Raw genomic sequence first — 26122 nt, 5'->3', positions numbered from 1 at the left:
TTCAGATTTCATGATGCCTTGCACACAGTCAAGGCACACAGTGGCAGAGGCAACAACACAACCCCAAACCATCTTTGAACGTTCGTCATATTTCACTGTGGGTTCTGTGTTCTTTTCTTTGTAGGCTTCATTCTGTTTAAGGTAAACAGAATAGAGAATTTTGGTAAAGCCCATCATGTTGGTCTCATCTGTCCAAAAGATGCTTCCCCAGAAGTATTTTGGCTTACTCATGTACATTTTGGGGAACTGCAGTCCAGCTTTTTTATGCCTCTGTGTCAGCAGTGGGATCTTCCTGGGTCTCCCGCCACAGGATTTCAAATGTTGACGGATAGTTCACGCTGACATTGATGCACCCTGAGCATGCAAAACCACTTGAATTTCTTTGGAACTTGACTGGGACTGCTTATCAGACATCTGGACTGTGAAGACACAAGGTTTTCCATGGGCAGAACACTAGTCAGACAACACAGGGTGAAGGTATACAGTGTGGCAATCATTTATTGAACCACCAGCAATTAATAACATATAGAACAGTCCCAGCAAATACATGAGATGGTGTAAAATTACATAGTCTCACCCTTCCACTGGCCTGCCCGGATTAGAGCCGTGAGATATGTGTTCTGGGGACCTGATTATCCCAACCAGGCTTCTTCACATAATCTCTGAGAGTTCAGCAATGGTCAGTGGAGCAGTTCTGTATCTTTCCAGCCAGGGCTGTGGTCCCTTAGACTCTCATTCTGTAGTGTCTCTTTGAACAGATGCAGAGGCCCCCTTTTTATAGTTCAAATTTGTCCTTTCAAGCCATCATTCACAAGTGAAGGGTTAGGGATCATGATATTAATTTACAATGCTCGAATATCCACAGCTCATCCCCCCCCAATGTTGGCTGGCAAACACCCTACAATGGTATTTAACATACAGGTGCATCTCACTAAATTAGAATATCAGCAAAAAGTTAATTTATTTTAGTTCTTCAATACAAAAAGTGAAACTCATATATTATATTATATTATATTCTAATTTAGTTAGATGCACCTGTATCTTAGGAAACATTCATTGTTCAGAGTCCCTGTATGGCAGATGATACATTGTAAGAGAGGATATAAGATGTAGATAACAGCCATTCGTCAATTACCAATATCTCCTCAAGTGATCAGCATTCAGATTTATACGAACAATAGTCTGTGTTGAGCAACCAAAGAAGAACACAGGTTAAAAGAGTCAACATAAAAATAAAGGTATATTGCTCTTGGCCATCAGAAAGTATGTTTGGCATAATTAAGAAGGAAATCTGTGTCGTTACATGGACTATCCTGCGGTGCAACCTTTCATCAATTTTTGTCTGTCGTCCACATCCAGGGAGATTAGCTACAGTGCCATGGGTTGCAAATTTATTGATTAGGTTGCGCACCAGACATCTGGAGATGGACTTGCAACCTTGAAATTGTTGATATTTTTCAACAATTTTGGCTCTCAAGTCCTCAGACTGTTCTCTTCACCTCTTTCTGTTCTTCATGCTTAGTGTGGCACACACATGCACACAATGCAAAGATTGAATCAACTTCTCCCTTTTTATCTGGTTTCAGGTGTGATTTTCATATTGCCCACACCTGTTACTTGCCACAATTAAGTTTGAACAAGCTTCACATGCTTGAAACAATGTTGTTTACCCACAACTTTATCAAGGTGCCAACAACTTTGTCTTGCCCATTTTTGGTGGTTTTGTGTGAAATTATGTTCAATTACTTCATTTTTTGGAACAATTTTAAGGGAACCAACACTTTCAGCATTTCATCCTCTACCTGTTCAACTATATTAGGAGGCTTGTAGCAAACTCCAATTAGCAGCTTTCCATTATTACCATTTCCATGTACAGTTACCCATACTAACTCTACATTGTCGAAGCTTCTCCCAATGTCGTCATTGATCACAAGTCTTAAGTTGGATTTAACGAAAATACACACCCTCTACCTTTTTTTTTCTTTCCTATCCTTTCTGAATGTAGTGTAACCCTCTATAGTTTCACCCAGTCATGGCTTTCATCCAGCCAGGTTTCCGTAATGCCCACCACATTGTAATCTGTGGCTGACATACGAGTCTCTAATTCATTCATTTTGTATGCAAGACTTCTTGAATTTGCCAGCAGACATTTAATACTATTAGAACATTTATTACTCTTACTCGCCGCCTTACTTTTGTTGAATGTCCCAGCCCCCTTAAATCCTCATTGACCTTTACTGTCTCACTGTGTGTACTCTCTCCCCTTATTTGCAAAACTACCCTCTCTCCCCCAAAATCCTAGTTTAAAAGCGCCTCCCTCCATCTGACCATTTTTTTCCCTCACTCCCTCATCAAAGCTGCACCCTCCCCATTGAGGTGCAGCCTGTCCCTATTGTAGAGCCTGTAGCTGACAGAGAAGTCGGCCCAGTTCTCCATGAACCCAGACCCTTTCTTCCTGAAACATATTTATCTCCTTAAGCTCCTGCTGACTTTCTAGTGATGCTAGTGGAATCGGCAGTATTTCTGAAAGCACCACCTTGGAGGTCCAGTACTTCAGCTTCTCTCCTAATTCCCTGTAATTACTTTTAAAGACCTTTCACCTCCCTCTAACTTTGTTATTGGTAGCAATGTGTACCATGACCGCTGTTTTCCCCAGCCCCACCCAATAATCTGTCTATTTGATCGCATGAATATCCGCCAAATTAACTTTGGAGTTATCTTAAGGACAATAATGTTTAAACTTAACGAGATATTGGAGACGGCGCCTGACCCACCTGGAACCAAGAACTCCCTCTACCCCAGACTCCTGATACCCTTTCAAATCCACCTTAACTATGGACCAGGTGTCCCCTCAAATTTTTTTTAAAAGAGAAGAATGGAAAGAATTATTGATTTTCCAGGCAATAGGAAGTTGCAAGTTAACTGTCCCATGATTTAAAATAATAATTTTATTAGGACCTTCATATTTAGGTGCAAACTTTGTAGACCTTTTAAGTGCAGATTTTTTGAGGACAACCACATAAAATTCCCCACCTTAAAGATAGGAGCCTTCCTACAGCTGCGGTTAGCACCTCTTTTTTCCCGGTCACTAAATACCAAAAGATCCCTTTTGACCTCCCACCAGACCTTAATTAATTGGGGGCAAAATCTCCTCCTCTGGCATGTAAGACTATCATCCTGAAAAATTCCCAAACACTGGATGAAAACTACCACAGTTAATAAAAAAAAAAAAAGGCAAGGTCCCGGTAGCCTTAGAGGATCGGTTATTTAAAGGAAACTTGATAAGGCACGGAAACTCCACCCAGTCTTTCTGTTTAGAGGAGACAATCCATAATACTGCTCTATTTCCTGTTTCATCCTTTCAGTTTGACTATCAGTCTCAGGATGATAACCTGTGAGAAAAGACAGCTTGATACCCAATCTGGAGCAAAATCTATACCACAAACTAGCCAGAAATTGAACCCCCTCAACCAGAAATTATGTTTTTGGGAACACAATGAACTTTAACGATATGAGAAATGAACAAATTTGCTAAGCTGCTAGCAGTTGGCAACTTTTGAAGTGGCACCAAAAGAACCATTTTGCTAAAACGGTCCACCACCACGACAGTGTTACCACCAGAGTTAAGGAAATCTGTGGCAAAGTCTATGGATAAGTGGGTCAAGGGCTGCAACAACATCGTTACGAAAGAGATAACCCGCTGAGTTTGAAGAAAGGCTTTTTGCCCTGGCAAAGACTTTGCATTTAGGGCTTATACCCATATGTTAGAAATAAAATGTTCCGTATTCTTGTCATGCAATTGCTATGCGATTTTCTCGATATATCTAGATAGATATTTTTATATATCTATCTCACGCAAATGACTTCAAGTTGTCATTGATGTTATAGGGGGCAATACACAGTGTTAAGAACTGGGGCATGTGAACCTTTGATCAGGGTCATTCGGATGTTTTTGGTTGTCATTATGATTTAAAAAGAGAAAACACAGTAGTTTGACAACAAATGGCTTCACCCAACCAATAACCATGAGTGGAGAGAATATATATATATATATATATATATAATGTGTGTATATATGTGTGTATATATATATATATATAATGTGTGTGTGTGTATATATGAATATATATAATATGAATGAGAACAACAAAAAATCTCATCTCATCAAGAGAATGCCAAGAGTGTGCAAACCAGTCATCAAAGCAAAAGGTGGCTACTTTGAAGAACCTAGAATATAAGACATATTTTCAGTTGTTTCACACATTTTTGTTAAGTATATAATTCCACATGTGTTAATTCATAGTTTTGATGCCTTCAGTGTGAATGTACAATTTTCATAGTCATGAAAATACAGAAAAATCGTTAAATGAGGTGTGTCCAAACTTTTGGTCTGTACTGTATATATACACACTGCTCAAAAAATAAAGGGAACACTGAAACAGCAGAATATAACTCCAAGTAAATCAAACTTCTGTGAAATCACACTGTCCACTTAGGAAGCAACACTGATTGACAATCAATTTCACATGCTGTTGTGCAAATGGAATAGACAATAGATGGAAATTATTGGCAATCATCAAGACACCCTCAATAAAGGAGTGGTTCTGCAGGTGGGGACCACAGACCACATCTCAGTACCAATGCTTTCTGGCTGATGTTTTAGGCACTTTTGAATGTTGGTTGTGCTTTCACACTCATGGTAGCATGAGACGGACTCTACAACCCACAGAAGTTGCTCAGGCAGTGCAGCTCATCCAGGATGGCACATCAATGCGAGCTGTGGCAAGAAGGTTTGCTATGTCTTGTCAGCGTAGTGTCCAGAGGCTTGACGCTCTACCAAGAGACAGGCCAGTACACCAGGAGACGTGGAGGGGGCCGTAGGAGGGCAACAACCCAGCAGCAGGACCGCTACCTCCGCCTTTGTGCAAGGAGGAACAGGAGGAGCACTGCCAGAGCCCTGCCAAGTGACCTCCAGCAGGCCACAATTGTGCATGTGTCTGCACAAACGGTTAGAAAGCGACTCACTCCATGAGGGTGATATGAGGGCCCGACGTCCACAGATGGGGGTTGTGCTCACAGCCCAACACCGTGCAGGACACTTGGCATTTGCCACAGAACACCAGGATTGACAAAGTCGCCACTGGTGCCCTGCGCTCTTCACAGATGAAAGCTGGTTCACACTGAGCACATGTGACAGAGTCTGACATTGGCTTCAGGTGGAATGGGCGTGATGGTAAGTAGAGTTTAATTTAGATTATTAAAGGAGTCTGTCTTTATTTCAAATAAATTATTTTCTTCATGGTGTGGTTGTCTTTTTTTCACATATCATTATCACTGTGGGGTTAGTAATGGGGGTGTCTTATAGACGCCTCTCCATTACTAACCTGGGCTTTATGCCAGGTGGCATCATTAGCTGACATCAACCCCAACCGTATAACCCCACTGTCACCGCTAAAGAGCAGTGGGTAGATCGAGGCTAAGTGCCAGATTTGGCGCATTCTATGGATGTGCCATTTCTGGGGCAGCTGAGGGCTCCTGTTTCTAGGCTCGGAGGGGGCCAATATTCATGGCCCCTTCCTAGGGTATTAATATCAGTCCCCAGCTGTCTGCATAGTCTTTGCTAGCTGTTAAAATAGGGGTCCCCCATTTTAATAGCCAGTAAAGGCAAAGTATTCAGCTGGGGGCTGATATTAGTAGCCTGGGAAGCTCCGTGGATATTACACCCTTCCCAAGCTTCAAACATCTGCCCCAGCTGTCTGCTTAACTTCTGCTAAAGTATAAAATTACGGGGAACCCCACGCCAATTTTTTTTTTTATAAATTATTTTAACAAATGACAAGTACAGTAACCAGCAGGGTCACTGTACTACTTATGTATGTGACTGACATTTTTCTATCTACACACGTGGTCAAAATTGTTGGTACCCCTCGTTTAATGAAAGAAAAACCCACAATGGTCACAGAAATAACTTGAATCTGACAAAAGTAATAATAAATTAAAAATCTATGAAAATTAACAAATGAAAATCAGACATTGCTTTTCAGCTTCCACAGAATTTAAAAGAAAAATAAACTCATGAAATCGGCCTGGACAGAAATGATGGTGCCCCTGAAAATAATGTGACAAAAGGGACATGTTAAATCACGTTGTGTCCACTAATTAGCATTACAGGTGTCTACAATCTTGTAATCAGTCAGTGGGCCTGTATATAGGGCTACAGATACTCACTGTGCTGTTTGGTGACATGGTGTGTACCACACTCAACATGGGCCAGAGGAAGCAAAGGAAAGAGTTGTCTCAGGAGATAAGAAAGAAAATTATAGACAAGCATGTTAAAGGTAAAGGTTATAAGACCATCTCCAAGCTGTTTGATGTTCCTGTGACTACAGTTGCACATATTATTCAGAAATTTAAGATCCATGGGACAGTAGCCAACCTCCCTGGACGTGGCCGCAGGAGGAAAATTGATGACAAATCAAAGAGACGGATAATACAAATGGTAACAAAAGAGCCCAGGAAAACTTTTAAAGAAATTAAAGGTGAGCTTCAAGCTCAAGGAACATCAATGTCAGATCGAACCATCCATCGTTGTTTGATTCAAAGTGGACTTCATGGGAGACGACCAAGGAGAACACCATTGTTGAAAAAAAATCATAAAAAAAGCCAGACTGGAATCTGCCAAACTACATGTTGACAAGCCATAAAGCTTCTGGGAGAAAGTCCTATGAACAGATGAGTCAAAAATGGAAGATTTTGGCAAGGCACATCAGCTCTATGTTCACAGACGGAAAAATTAAGCATATCAAGAAAAAAACACTGTCCCTACTGTGAAACATGGAGGAGACTCTGTTATGTTCTGGGGCTGCTTTGCTGCATCAGGCACAGGGTGTCTTGAATCTGTGCAGGGTACAATGAAATCTCAAGACTATCAAGGGATTCTAGAGAGAAATGTGCTGCCCAGTGTCAGAAAGCTTGGTCTCAGTCGTAGGTCATGGGTCTTGCAACAGGATAATGACCCAAAACACACAGCTAAAAACACCCAAGAATGGCTAAGAGGAAAACATTGGACTATTCTGAAGTGGCTTCTATGAGCCCTGACCTAAATCCTATTGAGCATCTTTGGAAAGAGCTGAAACATGCCATCTGGAAAAGGCAACCTTCAAACATGAGACAACTGGAGCAGTTTGCTCATGAGGAGTGGGCCAAAATAACTGTCGAGAGGCGCAGAAGTCTCATTGACAGTTACAGCAATCGTTTGATTGCAGTGATTGCCTCAAAAGGTTCAACACAATATTAAGTTAAGAAGAGAACCATCATTTCTGTCCGGGCCGATTTCATGAGTTTATTTTTTTTTAATTCTGTTGAAGCAGAAAAGCAATGTCTGACTTTCATTTATTCATTTTCATAGATTTTTAATTTATTATTACTTTTGTCAGATTCAAGTTATTTCTGTGACTATTGTGGTTTTTTCTTTCATTAAACGAGGGGTACCAACAATTTTGACCATGTGTGTATCTATTCTATGTGTGTTGTTGTATTCTTTCTATTCTAAATTGTCGGGTATCGATGTATTGCAACTGTACGGGGCGGATGAATTAACGGCTTTTTTAAAGAGAAGGGTGCGTGAAAATCGGATGGCACTCGCATGGTCGGTATGCCGTCCGTTTTTTTTCTAGGACCCATTGACTTGCATTGGCGAGTCTCTTCTGATATACGCAGCAAATCGCAGCATGCTGCCGTTTTTTTTTCTCAGTCCTATTTTAGCTGAGAAAAAAATTGCATATGAGATGTACCTCATAGATTAACATTGGTACGAGTGCTATCCGATTTTTTTATCGGATTGCTCCCGTCCATTTTTATCCCAAGTGAGTATGAGCCCTTACAGACATACTCTTTAATATCCTTAAGAGCATTCTGCCAACAAAAGGACCTAGATGGAGATCTCCGAATGGCAAACGAACCCGCATGTCCAGCTAAAACGGAATCATGTACTTTATTAATAAAATGTACGCATAAAGAGAGCGATACCTAAAGTTTGTTCATAGGTAACCCTTCCGTCGGCGACAAAACCAAACTGGCAAAAAATACAGGGTCCACCAAGCCTATCTGGTGTTTAAGCACTTAGTAGCATCAATATACAACAGGTTCTTATGATCGGTAAGGACCTTATATCTTGCCCCCTCCAACCAATGTCTCCATTCCTCAAAGACTCTACATCAAGGATGTAGATACCCACTTTTTTTTCTATGAAAGAACAGCTCTCATCCCAAAAGCAGAGGCGTCTACCTCTACTAAAAAAAGCAGATTGAAAAATGTAATTTATGAAATTTTTTTAAAGACTGCTGGAGCATTGGTTAACCCAAATGGCATCATCAAAATTTCAAAATGACCCTCAGGCGAATTGAACGCTGTCTTCCCTTCATCACCCTGACGTACGTGTATAAGGTTATATGCCCCTTTCAAGTCAAGTTTGGAAAATCATTTATCTCCAGATAATTGTTTAAACATCTCAGGTTAAAGGACAGGTATTGTGAACCGTGATTTTATTAATCTCTCTAAAATCCAAGTACGGACATAACTCTTCATATATATATATTTTTTAACAACCCCCCCCCCACTGTGACTGGAGAGGTAGATGGAGGTGGATGGCCGAATAATACCCTTAGCCCTAAAATTGTAAAGTGCTGCGGAATATGTTCCCACAAGCTGGGAAGGGTAATTAATTATAAGTAGAAGATATATATCTCTGCGCTGGATCGAGTGAGTACAGGAGTAAGATAAAATAGAAAATGGACTAAGATGCCAAGTGGATATTAAAAATATATGGTTTATTTAAACGAAGGTAGAGAATTAAAATCCGTTAAATAAAGAGATCATGTAGGTGCTTCTTGTTCACTTCTGCGAGGCTTTGTCTGCAACAATGTATAAGTAGGCAGGAGGCTCCGGTGGGGGAATCCAAAGAAGATAGATTAGAGATGAGGTAGAGAATTAGTATGGGTGTTGTTGACTGGGCCTCCACAGTCACCAGACCTGAACCCAATCGAGATGGTTTGGGGTGAGCTGGACCGCAGAGTGAAGGCAAAAGGGCCAACAAGTGCTAAGCATCTCTGGGAACTCCTTCAAGATTGTTGGAAGATCATTCCGGTGACTACCTCTTGAAGCTCATCAAGAGAATGCCAAGAGTGTGCAAAGCAGTCATCAAAGCCGAAGGTGGCTACTTTGAAGAACCTAGAATATGACATATTTTCAGCTGTTTCACACTTTTTTGTTAAGTATATAATTCCACATGTGTTAATTCATAGTTTTGATGCCTTCAGTGTGAATGTACAATTTTCATAGTCATGAAAATACAGAAAAATCTTTAAATGAGAAGGTGTGTCCAAACTTTTGGTCTGTACTGTATGTGATAGCTAGTAAAAGGCTTGCCAATGTGGTTGAACCATCTAGAAGAGGAAGTATGTGAAGACCAGGAGTTCTGCGATGGCAGCGCAGCTGGGTGCTTGTGTCCCGTAGATGCCAGCATTGGTGGACAGTTTGATGGTAGGACCTTTATTATACCGCTGATAGGTGGAGGGCGATGGATCTCTTCAGAGGTTAGGAGTAGGCACGGTGGGCGGCACACTGGATACACTTAATCCCGGCCGGTGACTAAGTGGGAGGGTCGCCTCTGGAGGTTGGCGCGCTCGACGCTTCAGAACCTGCGAGACACGTGGACACGTGGTTAGGATCCATACGGAGGCCACAGAGGACCAGTTTCTACTCGTTTCGTAAATCTAGTGGTTTCCTTCGTCAGGGATGGGCCTTCAGGGTTTGTGGACTTTTTATATCCGTGCTGGTAAGTTGGATACAAATGTTATGTATCAATCAGTCGCATGATAATCCCCTTTCCTTGTTAGATTTAGTTGCAGGCAAATAGTTTGATTTCACTATTGAGGCCCTTTGGTCTCATTGTCCAGTGTAAATATCAAGTGGCTTTCTACTCTGGACATCTGTTTAATGAAGTCGCCCTTTCGCCAGTATTTCTGTACCACTTGAATACCCATAACTTGGATATTCTCGGTGGAGTCTCCATATTTTTCAATATAGCGGATGGCCATCAAATTTATTCTTAATATTCCTTAAATGTTCGCCTATCCTCGTGCTCATCTGGCGAATAGTTTGTCCTGTGTATAACTTGTTGCATGGACATTTGAGGCTATACACTACAGCTTTACTGGAACATGTTATGTGGTCTTTTATACTGTATTCGTTTACTCCACTCCATGGCCACCTCGTACACACGGCTCCGCTCCGTACACCTCGTACACGCACGGCTCTGCTCCGTACACCTCGTAAACACACAACTCCGCTCTATACACCTCGTACACGCACAGCTCCGCTCCGTACACCTCGTACACACGGCTCCGCTCCGTACACCTCGTACACGCACGGCTCCGCTCCGCACACCTCGTACACGCACGGCTCCGCTCCGCACACCTCGTAAACACACAACTCCGCTCTGTACACCTCGTACACGCACGGCTCCGCTCCGTACACTTCGTACACACGGCTCTGCTCCGTACACCTCGTACACGCGCGGCTCCGCTCCGTACACCTCGTACACGCGCGGCTCCGCTCCGTACACCTCGTAAACACACAACTCCGCTCTATACACCTCGTACACGCACAGCTCCGCTCCGTACACCTCGAACACACGGCTCCGCTCCGTACACCTCGTACACGCACGGCTCCGCTCCGCACACCTCGTAAACACACAACTCCGCTCTGTACACCTCGTACACGCACGGCTCCGCTCCGTACACTTCGTACACACGGCTCTGCTCCGTACACCTCGTACACGCGCGGCTCTGCTCCGTACACCTCGTACACGCGCGGCTCCGCTCCGTACGCCTCGTAAACACACAACTCCGCTCTGTACACCTCGTACACGCACGGCTCCGCTCCGTACACTTCGTACACACGGCTCCGCTCCGTACACCTCGTACACGCGCGGCTCCGCTCCGTACACCTCGTACACGCGCGGCTCCGCTCCGTACGCCTCGTACACGCGCGGCTCCGCTCCGTACGCCTCGTACACGCGCGGCTCCGCTCCGTACGCCTCGTACACGCGCGGCTCCGTTCCGTAAGCCTCGTACACGCGCGGCTCTGCTCCGTACACCTTGTACACGCGCGGCTCCGCTCCGTACACCTCGTACACGCGCGGCTCCGCTCCGTACACCTCGTACACGCGCGGCTCCGCTCCGTACACCTCGTACACGCGTGGCTCCGCTCCGTACACCTCGTACACACGCGGCTCTGCTCCGTACACCTCGTACACGCGCGGCTTCGCTCCGTACACCTCATACACAAGTGGCTCCGCTCCGAACACCTCGTACACACGCGGCTCCGCTCCGTACACGCGCGGCTCTGCTCCGTACGCCTCGTACACACGCGGCTCTGCTACATCCACACTGTAAACCCCTCCTGACCCCACACATAAACTTCAGCTCATCCAGCACCATGACAACCAGCACAGCAGAGTCCTGCATCCACTGAGGCCCCTGATCATGTGACCCCTGACTCCTCCCCTCCTGTGACCTCATCACAGCTCCTGTGCGCACACAACAGCCATATATGTGGTGGCGGCTCTGCAGGTGGAGGTATGTGGAGACCCCATTACTGGGCGCAGGGGGCATTAACCCCTTCAGCACGGAGGCTCTCTGGGGGTCTTGTGTTGCCCCTTTATAAGAATCATAAGGTTTCTGTTCTGTTTCCTGTAATAGATACATACGACCCAACTATGGAGACAGGAAGGGAGGAGACGTCTTGTTCTCATTAGTGATGAGGGCGCGTGGATTGTTAACCCTTCGGTGAGCGCGCTCTGGTGCTCGGCATCTATGTTGGTGCCGCCGCGGCTGCATGTGTCATGGCGGTTGGGCTGCTGTGACACATGCAGGGATTGCCTAACAAACAGGCTGTTCATCAGACATGGTGCCATTAACAGACGCCTTCACCGAGGGTCTTGAATAAAGGGCTCTAATGGAGTGAATAATAGGACCCCCAAACCCAAACCTATTTAACAGCGAGAAGACGAACGACCAATTGACTGGGTCAGACGCCTTCTCAGCGTCAATTAAGTGACATTTTATTGAATGAAATAAGTATTTGATCACTGACCAACCCGTGAGAATTCTGGCTCTCACAGTCCTGTTAGTCTTTCTTTATGAAGCCTCCTACTCTGCACTCATTACCTGTATTAATTGCACCTTGTTAGATGTATAAAAGACACCTGTCCACACACTCAATCAATCACATTCTAACCTCTCCACCATGGGCAAGTCCAAAGAGCTGTGTAAGGACACCAGGGACAAAATTGTAAACCTGCACAAGGCTGGAATGGTGTCACGGGTGTGTCAGATGTGACAGACCTCTGCCGGGGGAGCGGTCTGGAGGTGAACCAGTACTGGGGGAGGTAGCAGAACCCATGCAGTTAGGGGGTGCCTTTACATCATACATTTTCCCGGAGATTCGCAAGAAAAAAGCCGTATTTTTTTCTGGGAAAAAGGGACATTTTATTAGGACCTGTCCTTCAATTCCTAAACAAAAGGACAACTCACAGCAGAGAGGATTCTCTTATAACATAACCTCCACTTATACTTATAAAACTTTATATCCTATATATCCATTACTGAATCAACATAACCCCTATTAACCTAAGGACACAAAAAGACTCATTACAGATATTTACAGGATACGGTCTCCGGATGAATATATCCAGTCCTGACTGTTAAATAACATTAATCATAATCTAAAGTGCTATTGTGCAATATAGAAAGAAAATGTGTGGTTCTCACCCATTTTGCATCTAGGCACCATCCGGGAATTTCTGATGCTACCCTGTCATGACCCTGGGTTTAGCTCCCGCCCCGACACGGGCAGTACCCAAGTGTACCTTCTAACATATTCCACAAAAACCCTCCCGACGCGTTTCTTTCTCCTTACGGAGAATTCATCTGGGGAGTATGTTTAGCATTTTGGGGAAGGCACAAATAATGCAAAGAGAGAAGGTGACTCTGTGCCAATAAAGTGTCAAAGTGAGTAAAACAAAAAAATTCAATGAGGCTCACAATAGTGAGTGTTCATTACAGTCGTGCAGAGTGCTACTGACGTTGTAGTCTCCGTGGCGGCGACCCGTTCCGTGCCCAGGGCGGTCAAACCAAATGGCCAGTCTATATACCGAATGTCCGACTACGCCACCCGTGAATTGCGGTCAGAGTGAACCGCCACTGCAGGGCAGACCGCTGAGGCTGGTGTTGTGGGTGCAGTTGAGCGTAGTATAACTCCCCACGGGAAGAGTATAGCCTCAGGGCAGTAAATGGGGATGTTGGTGGTGATGGTGCGCAGGAGCAGCAGTAACCACACGGAGACTGTCATGCAATTCAGGGTCTTTACTGTTGGTGGTATTAAGGGACCCGTCCGGAATACAGGTTAACAATGGAGGCCTGGTCAGTCTGAGAGCAACTGGGAAATCCCGCTGGTCAGGGGGAGTTTGTAGGCCTAGCGTGCTGATTTCACTCTTTCTTGGCTATCCTGCTGTAGTGTGGTGGCAGCCCACGTCTCTGAGTGTACCGTGTTGTTCTCACCCGTATGACTGGCGACTCGGGCCTTCCGTACTTCTCACCCCTCCGGCCCGCCATTACAACATGTGGCTGTGGACTCCACAACGCTTCCGGTCACGTGGCACCCAAAACGCCTCAGTCACACGGCCGACCACATATGGTCACATGTCCCCATATATACCGTATTATTTCTGAATGATTACCACTGCCATAGTGACCATCAATCCAAATCGCACATGATGCTCCTTCCTACTTGGGGTAGGCTGGCAGCTTTAAATACAAACTTCATCAGGCGGACATAATTTAAATATACATATTTCATTCTGAAGGCACTCTTTAAGCAACCTGATGCCCACAATGTCCTATATTATATATCTATCCATAAATTTCCCTTCTTCCTAAGGGTATATAATCCTTAAGGATATAAAGATCACCTTCTTTTGAAGGCACTCAAGATTTTAAAGGCTCAAAAATCTGATTTTGACAGGCTCATGTAATGGGACGCACCACGTAAGCATGATCAAACGGGGAAGGGAGGGGGAGGATTTTGTAAGGTGGGGATCAGGAGATACTCCTTTCAGATAAAACAACTATAGCCAAGTTGCTCATTGAGCCACTTAGGGGTCATGGTGTTCAACCGGAAAATCCATCTTGCTTCTTTTTGCTGTAGGATTCTGTCCATGCCCCCCCCTTCCACTATTCATTTTCATGCAACCAATTCCCGTCAATGATATTACTTTCGGATCACCCCCCGTGCACTAAATTTACATGTTTAGCAATGGGCGTGTCATTATTGTTTGCAATATCACTTAGATGCTCTCCTATTCTTCTTCTCATTTCTCGTATGGTGTTCCCTATTTACTCCTTTTTGCAAACACATGTTGCTTTATATATCACAAATTTTGTTCTGCAATTAATAAAACTTCTAATATCAAAGGACAGTCCTGTAACGTTACTCATAAAGGTTTTTGTGGTCTTAACATTCGGACAGGCCACACATCCGCTTCATTTGTAGCAGCCATTCGGTCTCCCTGATAACCAAGACTTGTCCTTTTTAGATTGCACAAAATGACTTTTGACAACCCTGTCTCCAATCGTTTTGTTTCTATGAAACGTGATTTGTGGTTTTGTACCAACAACTTTTTTCAAATCCTCGTCCATGGCTAGAATTCCCCAATATTTTTCTATAATGACCCTTGCTTGTTGGGCACCATTATCGTATGTCGCAATCAACCTAATAAGTTCTTTTCCTTTTTCATTATTGTCTTTTGTTCTTGGAGAGAGCAGATTTTCTCTATTTTGTTTTAAAGCAAACTGGTACGCCCTTCTCAAAACCCAATCAGGGTATCCCCTTCGTTTAAACCTCTCTCTCATTTCCTTAGCCTGCTGTATAAATTCACCATGAGTCGAACAATTCCTTCTCAGCCTGATGTATTGGCATTTTGGTATTCCCTTCGTCAGAGGGGGGGAGGATGGTGTTCTCCCACCGAAGAAGGGAATTTGTAGCTATTGGTTTCCGAAAAATTGTGGTATGTATATCCCCCTCCTCTTGTTTTGCAATCTGGTACACTTCTTCCACTACCTATCCCTAGTAGGCCATGGGCACACTTGTCCATGGATTTTATTACTGACCTCCCGGTTTCTGCAGGTAAAACAGTGGTCTTGGTGGTTGTAAATAGGTCTAGTAAAATGGTTCACTTCGTCGCATTACCTGCACTTCCAAATGCTAAGACACTTGGTCGGGTGTTTATAAATGAGATTGTGAAGCTTCACTGGGTTCCCTCCGATGTGGTATGAGATCGGGGGACCCAGTTTCCAAATTCTGGAAAGCATTCTGTTCTCAACTTGGGGTGCAGCTCTTTTTTTCCTCTGCCTTCCACCCTAAGACCAAGCGCGTCAATCAGAGTTTGGAGACCTACCTCAGGTGTTTCGTCTCCAAAAATCAGGAGGATTGGGCATCCTACTTACCGCTGGCAGAATTTGCAATTAATAATCATCTTCAAGTATCCACTGGCAGGTCACTGTTCTATGGTGCATACGGTTACCATCCACAGTTTGGCACCTTTAGTGGGGGAGGAGCTTCGGGAGTTCCTGAGGAGGAACGTTTTGCTTTGTCGCTCTCCTTTGTGTGGCAGGGGGGTGCTGAGTAGTTTAAAGATCATGGGAGACCGGTATAAACTCATGGCTGACAGAAAACGCTTGCCAGGTCCGAACCTGAATGTGAATGACTTTGTGTGGTTGTCTACCAGGAATATTAAGTTGAAAGTCTCTTCCTGGAAGCTGGGACCTAGTTTTATTGGTTCCTATAAAGTAACTGCCGTCATTAACCCAGTCTTGAGCTTCCTCAGTAAGAATATTGAAGATTGGTCATGGTTGGGTCTTCCAGCATGACAATGACCCTAAACACACAGCCAGGGTAACTAAGGACTGGCTCCGTAAGAAGCATTTCAAGGTCCTGGAGTGACCTAGACAGTCTCCGGACCTGAACCCAATAGAAAATCTTTGGAGGAAGCTGAAACTCAATGTTACCCAGCGACAGCCCCGAAACCTGAAAGATCTGGAGAATATCTGTATGGAGGAGGGGGCCAAAATCCCTGCTGCAGTGTGTGCAAACCTGGTCAAGAACTACAGGAAACGTCTGACCTCTGTAATTGCAAACAAAGTTTTCTGTACCAAATATTAAGTTCTGTTTTTCTATTGTATCAAATACTTATTTCATGCAATAAAATGCAAATTAATTATGTACAAATCATACAATGTGATTGTCTGGATTTTTTTCCAGATACTGCCTCTCACAGTTGAAGTGAACATGCAATAAAAATTACAGACCTCACCATTCTTTGTAGGTGGGAAAATTTTCAAAATCGGCAGTGTATCAAATACATATTTTCCCTACTGTATGTGTGTGTCTGTGTGTATATACATATATGAGTACCATACCCTTTCCTTTATACCTTGATACATATCTGTTCCTATTTAATGTATCAGTGTATTTTTTTATATATATTTCTATATATAAGAGCAAACAAGGGCTTGTGAGAGACACTCACCGCGGAGCGGGGGCGCCATTGTCGTTCCTTAGGATGTAAACCTCCGTGGCTAGGCAGTATCCGCTTTGTTTAGGTGCGGGATAAGGTAAGGTAGTGACTATCAGTTATTCAGCAGCATCATTGTTTACATCTCTTTATATACATCCACAACAAACCATTCAGCTTGTAATTTTGCTAGTTATATAATATATTGTCAGTCCAGTTTTTAATGCATATATTTAATAAAGATTTAAGATTTTATTTTAGGGGGGGTTTCCCACAGTATTGGCCACTGCCCACACACAATATGGTACCATCCTCCCTACCGACTACCCCACGGCTAATGAATAAATACTCACTTAGCCCCATTCTTGGGGCAGATTCTAATGAACCCAGGACCAATGAGATATTTACCTCTCAATAGTTGGATAGGCAGGGGCGAATCATCCATAGTGGCAACCCACGTGACTGCTATGGTGCCCTTGAATTGATGGCGATGGCATTGAATAGAATAGTGAATCAGGGAGTCGAAAGCTCCCCGATCCACCATTCAGCCTTCGACTGTGAGTCTGAGACTCCATGCACTGCAGGCACAATGGCGTCACTACATCACACCTGCAGTACGGAGCCTCAGTACTATAAGCTCCCTACTACAGTTGGTTGAGTAGTTTGTGTTTTTTTTTTTAAATGTCAGGAATTGTGGGGGCATCATATTAAGTGAAGGGCTGTGGGGGCCATCATACAGTGTGGGTGTGTGGGAGCCCTCATACTGAGCTACATGGGCGCATAGGAGAACAATTTCCTAGTGATGAGTGAGATAGGGATAAGTAAGTCAGAAATACAGACCTTTGGTATATATGGTTGCAGACTTGAATTGATATAGTGTAGTGTGCCAGGAGGGAGTCATTAGGAGTCATAATACGTTCTGCCGTGCTTGGACGTCCATCTGTAGTGGCCTCCGCGGGGTATTAGACACCCGCTTCCCATTCAATTGAATTGGAGGCGGATGTGTAGTACACCGCGGCGGCCACTACAACTTGACGGCCAAGTACCGCAGGTAAGGAATTCCAGCCGGCGACCACCGCTGCTGGCACCGATAACAGCTGATCGGTGGAGGTGCCGCTTGCAGGACCCCAACCGATCATACATTGATGCCCTATCCTTTTTATAGGGCATCAATGTAAAAGTTGTGGACAACCCCTTTAAGGAAGGATTCCTTATCTTAGACAAACAGGATTTAAGAAAACAATTGTCTATACTAGAGAGAAAGCTACAGTGTCGCCTAATGGGGACACACGTTCTCCTATGAAGAAGTGAAGATGCAGTGCCACAGCAAGGAGTGTGTGGCCCTCATCTAATGGACTTTGAGAGCACTAGTGAGGAGTCGTACCGATGCACCTCAGTCAGTGAGGTCCTCACACATCAACTGGGAGCTGAGAGTAGCTCTGAATAGCTGTAGAGACACATCTTGACCCATATGGTCCCCACAGGGGATGATGGGCCTTTCCATAGTAGTTTGCTGGACTGTTTTAGCTTGTAACAAAAGTTATGTACTGCTACATGTAACCGAAAAGTTCTTGACTCTGCATAATGCAGAAGAAGCATTCATAAATTGTTGTGCCTGCTAGCTAATGTACAGTTAGGTCCATATATATTTGGACAGAGACAACATTTTTCTAATTTTGGTTCTAGACATTACCACAATGAATTTTCAACAAAACAATTCAGATGCAGTTGAAGTTCAGACTTTCAGCTTTCATTTGAGGGTATCCACATTAAAATTGGATGAAGGGTTTAGGAGTTTCAGCTCCTTAACATCCTGTTTTTAAAGGGACCAAAAGTAATTGGACAATTGACTCCAAGGCTATTTCATGGACAGGTGTGGGCTATCCCTTCGTTATGTCATTCTCAATTAAGCAGATAAAAGGCCTGGAGTTGATTTGAGGTGTGGTGCTTGCATTTGGAAGGTTTTGTTGTGAAGTAAACATGCGGTCAAAGGAGCTCTCCATGCAGGTGAAACAAGCCATCCTTAAGCTGCAAAAACAGAAAAAAACCATCCGAGAAATTGCTACAATATTAGGAGTGGCAAAATCTACAGTATGGTACATCCTGAGAAAGAAAGAAAGCACTGGTGAACTCATCAATGCAAAAAGACCTGGGCGCCCACGGAAGACAACAGTGGTGGATGATCGCAGAATAATCTCCATGGTGAAGAGAAACCCCTTCACAACAGCCAACCAAGTGAACAACACTCTCCAGGAGGTAGGCGTATCAATATCCAAATCTACCATAAAGAGAAGACTGCATGAAAGTAAATACAGAGGGTTCACTGCACAGTGCAAACCACTCATAAGCATCAATAATAAAAAGGCTAGACTGGACTTTGCTAAAAAACATCTAAAAAAGCCAGCACAGTTCTGGAAGAACATTCTTTGGACAGATGAAACCAAGATCAACCTCTACCAGAATGATGGAAAGAGAAAAGTATGGCGAAGGCGTGGTACAGCTCATGATCCAAAGCATACCACATCATCTGTAAAACACGGCGGAGGCAGTGTGATGGCTTGCCTGTGGCACTGGGTCACTAGTGTTTATTGATGACTAGATGGTGGCCCGATTCTAACGCATCGGGTATTCTAGAATATGTATGCGGCGGACCGGGCGCGACTAATCAGCGAAGCAGTGTTTAAATGGGTTGTGCACTACTTTAAATTAACCCCCCAATGTATCCCCCGGGGCCCCTTATGAATTTTGGAGGACCGGGGAGCGAGGCCGTTGGTCGGGGAACTTCTGCTGCGAGCAGCCGGGAGATGACCGGCTAGCACAGGGTGAACGGGTGAGCATGGGAGCTTTTGAGCGTGTGAGGGTGAGAGTATGAGGGTGAGCGTGGGAGCGTGTGAGGGTGAGCGTGGGAGCGTGTGAGGGTGAGCATAGGAGCGTGTGAGCGTGAGCGTGTTAGGGTGAGCGTCCGAGGGTGAGCATCCGAGGGTGAGCGTCCGAGGGTGAGCGTCAGAGCGTGAGCGTCCGAGCGTGAACGTCCGAGCGTAAGCGTCAGAGCGTGAGCGTCAGAGCGTGAACGTGTGAGCGTCCGAGCGTGAGCGTCCAAGCGTGAGCGTCAGAGTGTGAGCATCCGAGCGTGAACGTCAGAGCGTGAGCGTCCGAGCTCGAGTGTGTGAGCGTCAGAGCCTGAGCATGAGCGTCAGAGTGTGAGCGTCCAAGCGTGAGCGTCCGAGCGGGAGCGTCCGAGCGTGAGCATCAGAGCGTGAGCGTCCGAGCGTGAGCGTCAGAGCGTGAGCATGAGCGTCCGAGCGTGAACGTCCGAGCGTGAGCGTCAGAGCGTGAGCATCCGAGCGTGAACGTCAGAGCGTGAGCGTCAGAGCGTGAGCGTCCGAGCGTGAACGTGTGAGCGTCAGAGCGTGAGCGTCCGAGCGCGAGTGTGTGAGCGTCCGAGCGTGAGCGTGAGTGTCCGAGCGTGAACGTCCGAGCGTGAGCTTCCGAGCGTCAGAGCGTGAGCGTCAGAGCGTGAGCGTCAGAGCGTGAGCATCCGAGCGTGAACGTCCGAGCGTGAGCGTCAGAGCGTGAGCGTCCGAGCGTAAGCGTCAGAGCGTGAGCGTCAGAGCGTGAACGTGTGAGCGTCCGAGTGTGAGCGTCCGAGCGTGAGCGTCCAAGCGTGAGCGTCAGAGTGTGAGCATCCGAGCGTGAACGTCAGAGCGTGAGCGTCCGAGCTCGAGTGTGTGAGCGTCAGAGCCTGAGCATGAGCGTCAGAGTGTGAGCGTCCAAGCGTGAGCGTCCGAGCGGGAGCGTCCGAGCGTGAGCATCAGAGCGTGAGCGTCCGAGCGTGAGCGTCAGAGCGTGAGCATGAGCGTCCGAGCGTGAACGTCCGAGCGTGAGCGTCAGAGCGTGAGCATCCGAGCGTGAACGTCAGAGCGTGAGCGTCAGAGCGTGAGCGTCCGAGCGTGAACGTGTGAGCGTCAGAGCGTGAGCGTCCGAGCGCGAGTGTGTGAGCGTCCGAGCGTGAGCGTGAGTGTCCGAGCGTGAACGTCCGAGCGTGAGCTTCCGAGCGTCAGAGCGTGAGCGTCAGAGCGTGAGCGTCAGAGCGTGAGCATCCGAGCGTGAACGTCCGAGCGTGAGCGTCAGAGCGTGAGCGTCCGAGCGCGAGTGTGTGAGCGTCCGAGCGGGAGCGTCCGAGCGCGAGCGTGAGCATCAGAGCGTGAGCGTGAGCATCCGAGCGTGAGTGCGTCTTATAGTCCGAAAAATACGGTATATAATAAATATACAGTACAGACCAAAAGTTTGGACACACCTCATTTAAAAGTTTTTCTGTATTTTCATGACTATGAAAATTGTACATTCACACTGAAGGCATCAAAACTATGAATTAACACATGTGGAATTATATACTTAACAAAAAAGTGTGAAACAACTGAAAATATGTCTTATATTCTAGGTTCTTCAAAGTAGCCACCTTTTGCTTTGATGACTGCTTTGCACACTCTTGCCATTCTCTTGATGAGCTTCAAGAGGTAGTCACCGGAAATGGTCTTCTAACAATCTTGAAGGAGTTCCCAGAGATGCTTAGCATTTGTTGGCCCTTTTGCCTTCACTGCGGTCCAGCTCACCCCAAACCATCTCGATTGGGTTCAGGTCTGGTGACTGTGGAGGCCAGGTCATCTGGCGTAGCACCCCATCACTCTCCCTCTTGGTCAAATAGCCCTTACACAGCCTGGAGGTGTGTTCGGGGTCATTGTCCTGTTGAAAAATAAATGATGGTCCAACTAAACGCAAACCGGATGAAATAGCATGCCTCTGCAAGATGCTGTGGTAGCTATGCTGTTACGGATCCAGGTGGTGGAACCTCTGTGCTGCGTTGCAATGAGGGACCAGAGGGGCGTAACTAGGTATCAACTTGGACTGACCAAGGTCGCATGGCGGCTCAATCGACTCCGTGAACCAGGGAAGGACCGAGCAGAGGGACCAGGTGCTACTCTGGGCCTGTCCTTGAATGAGAGCAGGTGACTCCCACGGGTAACTGGCAGGAGCCTCCGGGTAGGCAAGGCAGGTAACTGACAGGAGCCTCCAGGTAGACAGACTGATAGGCACGGCAGGTGACTGGTAGGCGCCTCCAGGTAGGCAGACAGATAGGCACGGCAGGTAACTGGTACATTCTCCGGGTAGGCAGGCAAGCCAGGCCCATAGACAGACCGGCGGGTTTGGATCGTAGGCAGACCGTCGGGCTGGAGAGTACACTTGGCAGGCGGAGACTGGTAGTCAGGCTGGCAGGCGGAGACTGGTAGTCAGGCTGGCAGGCGGAGACTGGTAGTCAGGCTGGCAGGCGGAGACTGGTAGTCAGGCTGGCGGACAGGACTGGTTGTCAGGCTGGCAGACTGGACTGGTAGTCAAGCTGGCGGACTGGACTTGTAGACAAGCTGGCGGACTGGACTAGCAGCGGGACCTGAGGGCTGAAGCAGAGTTTAGGACACAAAGCTACAACATTGCACGGACACCTCCATTTTGGAGGAGGTGCCTTTTATATGAGAGGTCCTCCGGCCACTGGCCGGGGACTCCTTAGGACAGCGTGCGCGGCCCCTTTAAGAGGGAGGGTGCGCGCGCCCTAAGCACAGTGTCCGGGAAGCTGCGTGCGCCGACAGCAGCAGCAGGAGAGCCGGAAGACACCGAGCCGGGAGCGCAGCGGTAAGAGGGACGGTGTCTCTGCCTGTCAGGGGGCAGAGATGCCGATAATACAGTACCCCCCCCCTTACGCCCCCTCTTTTTTAGGCCAGAAAGAATTTTTTTAAGAAGAAGTGGGGCATGGATGTTCTCCCTGTGTTCCCAAGTTCTCTCTTCTGGGCCAAACCCCTTCCAATCCACCAGAAAAAAAAGGTTTTTCCTCTTACCCTCTTGGTGGCCAGAATGTTCTCTACCTCATAGACGTCCTCAGCAGAGACCGAAGCTGGGGAGGTACCTGGATTGTCGGAAAAAGAATTAAGCACAACTGGTTTGAGGAGAGATACGTGGAAGGAGTTGGGAATCCGTAAGGTGGCCGGGAGTTTTAACTTGTAGGCTACTGGGTTGATTTGCTTGAGGACTTTGAATGGACCGATGAACCGTGGACCTAACTTATAGGAGGGTATTTTGAGGTGAACATGTTTGGAGGAGAGCCAAACCTTGTCCCCCGGATGAAACTGAGGTGGATCCAGACGTCTCTTATCAGCATGTTTCTTCATCCGCTCGGAGGATTGAAGAAGTGCGGACCTAGTGTCTTCCCAAATGGTGGAAAATTCGCTGACCAGAGACTCCGCGGCAGGATTGTCCACTGAAGCAGAGACGGGAAACGGAATCCGGGGATGTTGACCGTAGACCACAAAGAACGGGGACTTAGAAGAAGATTCACTCTCATGGTTGTTATAGGAGAACTCAGCCCTTAGTAGGAGCTCCACCCAATTGATATGGTGAGCGTTGACGAAGTGCCGGAGGAAGCTGGTAAGGATCTGTTTGATACTTTCCACTTGGCCATTGGACTGCGGATGGTAAGCAGAGGAGAAATCCAGGGTGACATCCAGCAGTTTACACGTAGCTCTCCAGAAACGCGAAGTGAACTGGATCCCGCGATCAGACACAATGTGGAAGGGTAGGCCGTGGAGACGAAAGATGTGATGGATGAAATCCTTAGCCAGCACAAATGCAGACGGGAGACCAGGCAGAGGGATGAAGTGGGCCATTTTAGAAAAGCGGTCAGTGACCACCCAAATGACCGTACAACCGGCAGAAACAGGGAGATCAGTAATAAAGTCCATAGCAATGTGTTGCCATGGGGCAGCAGGTACGGGAAGAGGCAGGAGGCGGCCGGCTGGAAGATGTCTGGGAACCTTGTTGCGGGCACAGGACGAACAAGCCGTGACGAAGTCTACCACATCCTTGCGCAGGGTAGGCCACCAGTAATGCCGGGTAATGAGCAGGAAAGTCTTTTTCTGGCCAGCATGGCCGGCTAGTTTAGATGAATGACCCCAATGAAGAACCTTCTTATGATCCGAAACCGCTACAAACGTCTTACCGGGTGGGAGACGAGACAGGTCCAAGGGGGCCACATTCATCACTTTGGAAGGATCGATGATATGCATAGGCTCCTCTTGATCGGAAGACAGGAAGGATCGGGACAAGGCGTCGGCTTTAACGTTCTTGTCCGCTGGGCGGTAATGTAGGGTAAAGTTGAAGCGGGCGAAGAACAAAGACCACCGGGCCTGATGCGGATTGAGTCTTTGGGCATTCTGTAGATATGCCCTATTTTTGTAGTCAGTATAGATGACCACCGGGTGCAGAGCCCCTTCAAGCAGGTAACGCCACTCCTCCAGCGCCAATTTGATGGCCAGCAGTTCTCGGTCTCCTATGGAGTAGTTGCGCTCGGACGAGGAGAAGAGCTTGGAGAAGAAGCCACAGGTTACCATTCTCCCGGATGGTGATTTCTGGGTGAGCACCGCTCCGCCTCCGGAAGAGGAAGCATCAACCTCCAGAATGAACTGTTTGTTGCTATCCGGACGGTGCAGCACTGGGGCAGAAGAGAAGGCTTGTTTTAAGGAGAGGAAGGCCTCCTCCGCTTCGGACGGCCATTCCTTAGGATTTGCTCTCTTTCGGGTGAGCGCAGAGATGGGAGCAGTCCGGGAAGAGAAATGTGGGATGAAGAGACGGTAATAGCTGGCGAAGCCCAGGAATCGCTGAATCGCCTTCAACCCCTCCAGACGGGGCCACTTTAAGACGGCAGAAACCTTCTTGGGGTCCATCCGTAGACCAGTCTTAGAGATAATATAGCCCAGGAACGGAAGAGAGGTCTGCTCGAAGAGGCATTTCTCAAATTTTGCTTATAGGTGATTCTGCCTGAGCCTAAGCAGGACCTGACGAACGTCCCTCCGGTGTGTGGGAAGATCCGGAGAGAAGACCAAGATGTCGTCCAGGTACACCACCACGCAAGAATATAAGAGGTCACGGAAGATGTCGTTAACAAATTCTTGGAAGACGGCTGGTGCATAACAGAGACCGAAGGGCATCACACGGTATTCATAGTGGCCGTCCCGGGTATTGAATGCCGTCTTCCACTCGTCTCCTTGGCAGATCCGGACCAAGTTATACGCCCCACGAAGATTGAGCTTGGAGAAGATCTTCGCGCCTTTAAGGCGGTCGAACAGCTCAGAGATGAGCAGCAGGGGGTATTTGTTTTTGATAGTAATCTGGTTGAGTCCTCTATAATCGATACAGGGGCGTAGTGAACCGTCTTTCTTTTTTACGAAGAAGAATCCGGCTCCAGCCCTCTTCTTCTCCCCCTCCCCTATACTATTTGTCAGGAGAGAAGAGCTGATCTACTATCTGTCTGTATGCAAATTATCACCACAGCAGAAGTGGCTTGGACAGATGCTGGCACAAAGAAAGGTGCTACAACCCCAATTAGCATGCGAGTGTGTTTTCCTCTGACACAGACCTCCGACAATTTACATCTAGCTGAGGAGGACGCAGCTCGTTAACTAAGACAATTCCCCAGCTGCAAACTGCAGGATTTTCGGAGCCAAAATAAAAGATGGAATAACTAAAGTTACATACGTCCTATGATAATGGGGCCCATACTTTTAGTGACAGGGTAAGCCAAGGAACAATATACTTATTTTCCCGGAGCTGTGAGCCCCTCCAGGGAGAAAAATGGACTGCAGCAATAACGTGTGTGGTCTCTGGAGACTCAATTGGAGTTTCTCCCCTCCAGCTATATTGAATTGTCTCTGCGATCGTATAGTAAGTTTCTTCTTTAATCCTTATTATTTTGTGTAACTGCATATGTATTGTATTGTCCCCTTGTGTAAAATCTTTGTACATTTTTCCTAAACACTGCCTCCCTTTTGGATTAAATATAAAATTTAATAGTCCTGTTTCTTTTGCTCTGTAATCATTCCCTTTCTCGAAGCCATACACTACCAGAATGCAGGCGTCCGACCAGGCCTGTATTATATTTTAAATTTGGTCGGTGGTGGCAGCGAATAATAATAATTGGGCTAGCGTGAAACTGGTAATAACTGTACGAGATATGACATGGCAATGATGATGGAGGAGGTGGGGAAGATATGGCAATGATGGAGGATGTGGGGGGGGGGTGGCAATGATCGAGGAGGTGGGGGGATATATGGCAATGATGATGGCAATATGAAAATGATGGAGAAGGTGGGAGAGAGCAATGATGAAGGAGGTGGGGGGAGAGCAATGATGGAGATGGGAGTGAGCAATGATGGAGGAGGTGGGGGGAGAGCAATGATGGGGAATTACTTGGATGCTATATGCTGTTAATATCTGGTCTGGTCATGGTGTGGTGGTATTTCTCCCTTGTATGTGGTATTATTCAGTCACTATGTGGTGGTAATATGTGGTCTGGTCACGGGTGTCACTGTATTTCTCCCTTGTATGTAGTATTATTCGGTCACTATGTGGTGGTAATATGTGGTCTGGTCACGGGTGTCACTGTAT

The 26122-nt window shown here is 46.5% G+C and overlaps 1 protein-coding gene across 1 annotated transcript in view; it reads left to right on the top strand.

Annotated features, from left to right (window-relative positions):
- Window positions 1–11580: 11580 nt before the first annotated feature.
- Window positions 11581–26122, top strand: part of LOC141191700 (uncharacterized) — a 30472-nt gene continuing 15930 nt past the window's right edge. Inside the window, exon 1 of the mRNA XM_073661641.1 lies at window positions 11581–11639. The gene's annotated coding sequence lies outside the window, so the exon portion shown is untranslated. The remainder of the gene's footprint in view (window positions 11640–26122) is intronic.

Source organism: Phyllobates terribilis, unplaced genomic scaffold (assembly GCF_046119375.1).
Source record: "Phyllobates terribilis strain yellow unplaced genomic scaffold, ASM4611937v1 Scaffold_51__1_contigs__length_9155689, whole genome shotgun sequence".
NCBI classification, from domain to species: domain Eukaryota; kingdom Metazoa; phylum Chordata; class Amphibia; order Anura; family Dendrobatidae; genus Phyllobates; species Phyllobates terribilis.
Note: the sequence above shows the minus strand (reverse complement) of the source record. Positions and strands in the feature narration are given on the sequence as shown.